This window comes from Lathyrus oleraceus, chromosome 2, assembly GCF_024323335.1.
Source record: "Lathyrus oleraceus cultivar Zhongwan6 chromosome 2, CAAS_Psat_ZW6_1.0, whole genome shotgun sequence".
Classification (NCBI taxonomy): domain Eukaryota; kingdom Viridiplantae; phylum Streptophyta; class Magnoliopsida; order Fabales; family Fabaceae; genus Lathyrus; species Lathyrus oleraceus.
Genome location: NC_066580.1, coordinates 215,334,806 through 215,341,712, shown reverse-complemented (window position 1 = coordinate 215,341,712; position 6,907 = coordinate 215,334,806).

Genomic DNA, 6,907 nt, shown 5'->3' with positions numbered 1-6,907 from the left:
AAACATTTCCAAATATTAATTGACGTGATATTTTCGTATGTGATAAACGTTTAATATTTCCAAAACTTGCAAATAAGACTCTAAAGTTCCTCTGATATAAAAATTAAATCATAAGCATTGCATGCATCATGTTTATCTATTCCTAGGGGTTTATATCTTCTTCTTGATTCTAGTCGGGGTTTTCTTACACTGTTTATCTAATGTGAGACTGGAATCAAGGGGTAGAATAGCCTTTGAAATTGATAAACACGTCATTGCATTTGCATATTCATTAGCATGTCTTGCATAACAGGTACCGCCGCAGTGTTCTCATTTGGTTTGGTATTCCATTATTAGGATAGCTGACTCAGGCATTCACCGATACGATACTCGAAGGAATCAACAGAGAGCAATGGAAGGTTTACAAGCAGAGCTCGCTGAGATGAGGATTCGCATGAATCAATTCATGGAAGTGGTCCAAGGAGTGGCTCAGGGACAGCAGGAGATTAGATTGTTGGTATAGGGGAATCCCCCTACTACTCAATCGGAGGTTATGGCTGATCCTCCCGCTGGAGAGGCTAATGGACCCAATGGACCGGGGCCTATCCCAATCCCACATGGCAACCTTGGTCAACAACCCATCCGTGATGATCAGGAGGATCAATTCCCCCTGCTTCAGGAGGACTTTGGCATGGGCCATGGTATGGACCCTATGTTTCGGAGACTGGAAGAGAGGTTGAAAGTTGTGGAAGGGCAGAATGCTCTTGGTGTGGATGTTGCTGACTTGGGGCTGGTCCCAGGCGTGAGAGTTCCACCAAAATTCAAAGTCCCCGTGTTTGATAAGTACAATGGCAACTCTTGCCCGAAGACTCATGTACAAGCTTACTTCCGCAAGATGATCGTGTATTCTGATGATGAGAAGCTACTCATGTACTTCTTCCAGGACAGCCTAGCTAGGGCATCCTTGGAGTGGTATATGAGGCTGGACAGAGCCCATATTCGCTGCTGGAGAGACTTGGCTGAGGCCTTTGTGAAGCAATATCAGTACAATACGGATATGGCACCTGACAGGACTCTGCTCCAGAATCTGTCTCTCAAGAGCAACGAGTGCTTCAAAGAGTATGGTCAACGCTGGAGAGAGTTGGCTTCCCGTGTTCAGCCTCCGATGTTGGAAAAAGAGATGGCCAACATGTTTATGAACACACTGCCTGGATCTTACTTGGAGCGTCTGGTGGGTTGCAACGCCTCCAATATTTCTAATGTGGTCTCTACCGGTGAGAGAGTGGAGAACTACTTGAAGACGTGTAAGATCCAAGGTGGAGTTGGATCATTCTCAGGGACGAAGAAGCCATTTATAGGAGGGCAAAAGAGGAGAGAAGGGGATGCAAATGTCATATCTTCTTATCAGAACAGGGGTAACTGGAGGAATAACTTTCAGAATTACCATCAACAACCTTATGTTGCAGTAGTGACCATTCCGGCTGCAGCACCAGTGCAACAACAACAACCTCAACGTCAACAAAATCAATACCAACAACAATAGGGTAACAGACCTGCTTATCAACAGAGACAGAGGATGATGGGTAGGAGTTTCAACACTCTTCCGATGTCGTATGCCCAGTTGCTTCCCAACCTTCAACATTTGCAACTTGTGCAGTTACGCACTTTGGCTCCTCCTGTTGGCAGGCTTCCAGTGGGTTATGACGCCAATGCTAGGTGTAATTTCCACTCTGGGGCACCTGGCCACACTATTGAGAACTGCATAGCTTTTAAGCACGTAGTTCAGGACCTTATTGATTCAAAGGCCATTAACTTTGCATCGGCTCCTAATGTTGTCAACAATCCCATACCGCAACATGTGGAGCAAATGTTAACATGGTTGAAGGAGAAGCCAAACTAGTCTAGGAGGTGTTGAAGCTGAAGATTCCGTTGTTAGAAATCAAAGAATACTTGCTAAAGACAGATGTTTTCCCCGGCTGTGGGAGCGGTTGTTTGGGTTGTGTTGCACAAAGTGGGGGTTGTGTGAAGCTGCAGCAGGGTATCCAGGCCTTGCTTGACGATGGTATCCTCCAAGCTGAAGACTTATCTACCCAAAAGTCTGTGGAAGGGCTTGTTGAGAATGAAAATGTTGATCCTCTCTTTCCTGAAGATGCTGAAGAATTTACAAATATTGTTCCTGCTAATTTTGTAATTACCAATGATGTAATTAATTTTTCTGATGCTGTTGCTGATATTCCAAACATGGTGTTTGATTTTGATGTACTTGTTGAACTTGATTCCGATGTTTCAGATGTTTTTACTTCAATAAATAAGATTTCTGAGTATGACTGTGACGTTGCCACTATCACAATTTTCTACCCGACCGCTAGGATCAGTGCGCCAGTAGCGCAACCGGTACCACCAGTGCGACCGTATCAATCCACTATGACCATCACGACCCCTGGTCCTTTACCTTTCACCAGCGAAAGGGTCATTCCTTGGCATTACGGGGGGAGTGTGTACACACATGATCATGGAGTGGAGCAGCCACTGAAAGTAGAAGAGGTGCAGGATCAGAAGTTTGAACCTGGATTTGAGATAAAAGATCCTGCAGTGGACAATGTTGGTGGAATCGGGCGATTCACCAGAAGTGGTAGACTGTTCTCAGCACCGGTTACCCAACCTGATAGTGCTGACGCCGCGGCGAAGGCCAAAGGCAAGAAAGTTGTGAATGAGGGTACCTCTGCACCACAGGTTGGCTCTGAGTCTGATTTTGCGAAGGATGTGGACGAACTTTTGAGAATTATAAAAAAAAGCGATTACAAGGTAGTCGATCAGTTGATTCAGACGCCATCCAAGATATCTATTCTCTCACTCCTGCTGTGTTCGGAGGCACACAGGGAGGCACTCCTGAAGGTCCTTAATGCTGCATATGTGCCTTAGGAGATCTCAGTGAACCAACCAGAAGGGATCGTTGCAAATGTTCATACAAGCAACGGGTTGGGTTTTATTGATTCTGACTTGACGCCAGCTGGACGCGATCATAATAAGGCTTTGCACATCTCGATGGAGTGCAAAGACACTGTGCTATCCCATGTTCTGGTGGATACAGGTTCCTCTCTCAATGTGCTACCCAAGAGAGCCCTGTCAAGGTTAGATGTAGAAGGATTGATCTTGAAGCCTTCCGATCTTGTGGTAAGAGCCTTCGATGGTTCTAAGAGGTCGGTGTTCGGAGAGGTAGAATTGCCAATTCAGATTGGATCACAAACCTTTAACACCGTATTCTATGTGATGGATATCAGTCATTCGTATAGCTGCTTGCTGGGTCGTCCTTGGATCCACAATGCTGGGGCAGTCTCCTCGACCTTGCATCAGAAGATCAAGTTCCTGGTTAACGGAAGAATTATCACTATCTGTGGTGAGGAGGATATTCTGGTCAGTAACCTATCTACATTCAAGTATGTAGAGGTAGAAAGTGAGATTCATGAGACCCTGTGTCAGGCCTTTGAGGCAGTTCAAGTCAAGGATGCAGCTCCAATGGAAGAGGTTGAAGCAGGTGCCTCTTTGTCGTCCTTCAAGCAGGCATATGCCTTGGTAAATTCAGGTGTTGCTCCCGGTTGGGGACGTCTGGTGGATTTACCTGTAAAGGAAGACAAGTTTGGGATTGGGTATCAACCGACATTGACTTCTACAACTTCAACGCCTCAGACTCGTCAGGGGCCGATTACTTTCTCCAGTGCTGGCATCATTCAGTACGGCCAGGTCTCTGCAATCAACAAAGAAGATGGGGATAGTGATTGCGACATTGACAACTGGGTGCGTCCAAGGGTCCCGGGTGAAGTTCTCCACAACTGGTCTTCTAAAGAGATTATCCAAGTCACTTTTCTTAAAGAGTAATTTTCTTTATTTATTCATGCATATCCAAGTCTTACGTTCCGCCCAGGGCGTGATGACTCATTGTAGGGCTTATCTATGTGGATACCTGCATTTTTTATCATAAATAAAGGACGTCTTTTTGCATTCAAATATTTTGTTCACTGTCTTTCTATTTTTGCAGTTTTCAAAAAAAATAAATATTATATATATATATATATATATATATATATATATATATATATATATATATATATATATACATTTGGCAATGTTTTGTTTAGTTTCCACTTCTTGTTCACACTCATAAGCACATACCATCACTCATGCAGATGCACATCACTGGATCCTATTGATAACAGTTCTTCTATGGCTCGCGTCGACTTTGAAAATCCAATCTTTCAAGCTGAAGAAGAGGGTGATGAAGACTGTGAACTCCCTGAAGAACTTGCCAGGTTGTTGAAACAGGAGGAAAGGATCATTCAACCGCATCAGGAGTCTATTGAAGTGATTAATCTCGGCAGCGAGGACGTCAAGAGAGAGATCAAGATAGGGGTAGCTTTGGAAGATAATGTGAAGAAGAGGCTGATTGAATTGCTGCAAGAGTATGTTGACATCTTCGCTTGGTCTTATCAGGACATGCCAGGGCTTGACACAGACATTGTGGTACACCGTTTGCCTCTCAAAGAGGATTGTCCTCCGGTCAAGCAGAAGCTCAGAAGAATAAGACCAGAGATGGCTGTCAAGATAAAGGAAGAAGTGCAAAAACAGTTGGACGCAGCGTTCCTAGCAGTTACAAATTATCCGCCATGGGTTGCAAATATCGTTCCAGTACCTAAGAAGGATGGAAAGGTACGGATGTGTGTCGACTACCGGGATCTGAATAGAGCTAGTCCTAAAGATGATTTCCAATTACCTTACATCAACGTTTTGGTGGATAACACGACTCAGTTCTTGATATTCTCCTTTATGGATGGCTTTTCTGGCTATAATCAAATTAAGATGGCACCAAAATACATGGAGAAGACAACTTTCATAACCCCATGGGGCACCTTCTGCTACAAGGTGATTCTGTTTGGTCTAAAAAATGCTGGGGCAACATATCAACGAGCTATGGTAACTCTTTTCCATGATATGATTCATCATGAAATCGAGGTTTATGTTGATGATATGATTGCCAAATCTCAGACGGAAGAAGAACATCTGGTGAATTTGCAAAAACTGTTTGAGCGTTTGAGGAAATTCAAGCTGAGGCTTAATCCGAACAAGTGCACTTTCGGGGTGAGATCTGGAAAACTGCTGGGTTTTATTGTTAGTGAAAAAGGGATTGAGGTGGATCCGGCCAAAGTGAAAGCGATACAAGAAATGCCTGAGCCAAGAACAGAAAAACAAGTCTGTGGTTTCTTAGGAAGGTTGAACTACATTGCAAGGTTCATCTCTCACCTAACAGCCACGTGTGAGCCGATATTCAAATTGTTAAGAAAAGATCAGGCCGTCAGGTGGAATGATGATTGCCAAAGGGCTTTCGAAAAAGTAAAAGAGTATTTAAAGAATCCTCCTATCCTTATGCCTCTAGTCCTAGGGAGACCGCTGATTATATATTTGGCAGTACTCGATAATTCCATGGGTTATATTCTCGGTCAACACGACGAGACAGGTATGAAAGAGCATGCCATCTACTACCTGAGTAAAAAATTCACAGATTACGAGTCGAGATACTCAGTGCTTGAAAAAACATGTTGTGCACTTGCATGGGCTGCTAAGCGATTGAGACAATACGTGCTGACTCACACGACCTTACTGATCTCCAAAATGGATCCAGTCAAGTATATATTTGAGAAGCCAACTCTCACCAGAAGGGTAGCTCATTGGCAAATGGTACTGACAGAGTACGAAATCCAGTATACATCCCAGAAAGCCATCAAAGGGAGTATTCTGTCAGACTATCTTGCTCAGCAGCCGATTGATGATTATGAGCTGATGAAGTTTGATTTTCCGGATGAAGATATCATGTTCCTCAAGATGAAAGACTTTGAAGAGCCAGTTGTTGAGGAGGGACCTGATCCAGATGAAAAATGGACTTTAATGTTTGATGGGGCTGTCAATGCCAAAGGAAGTGGAATTGGTGTTGTCATTACCACTCCGAAAGGTGCCCACATGCCTTTCACTGCTCGTCTGACTTTTGAATGCACCAATAATGAAGCTGAGTATGAGGCTTGTATCTTGGGTATTGAGCAAGCCATTGATTTGAGAATCAAGACTCTAGACATCTTCGGAGATTCAGCTCTAGTGACCAATCAAGTGAATGGTGATTGGAATACTCTCCAGCCTAATCTGGTCCCCTACAGAGACTACACGAGAAGACTGTTGACTTTATTCACAACAGTAAGGTTGTATCATATACCTCGTGATGAGAACCAGATGGCAGATGCTCTTGCTACTCTATCCTCCATGATCAAGGTGATTCAGTGGAACCATGTTCCAAGGACTGAAGTTATGCGCCTTGATAGGTCCACGTATTGTTTGCTGCTGAAGTGGTAGTTGATGACAAGCCCTGGTATCACAACATCAAGTGCTTTCTGAAGAATCAAGAGTACCCTACAAGGGCATCCAACAATGATAGAAAGACTTTGAGAAGATTAGCAGGAAGTTTCTTCTTGAACAAAGACGATGTGCTGTATAAGAGGAACTTCGACATGGTTTTGCTCAGATGCGTGGATAGACACGAAGCGAACATGTTAATGCAGGAAGTTCATGAAGGCTCCTTCGGTACTCATGCCGGCGGAGATGCAATGGCTAAGAAATTATTGAGAGCGGGTTATTACTGGATGACCATGGAATCTGATTGTTTCAAATATGCTCGGAAGTGTCATAAATGCCAGATTTATGCTGATAAGGTGCATGTGCCGCCAAATCCTCTGAATGTGATGTCTTCGCCGTGGTCGTTCGCTATGTGGGGCATTGATATGATTGGAAAGATTGAGCCGACTGCTTCCAATGGACATCGCTTCATCCTTGTTGCCGTCGACTATTTCACCAAGTGGGTTGAAGCAGCGTCATTTGCGAAGGTCACCAG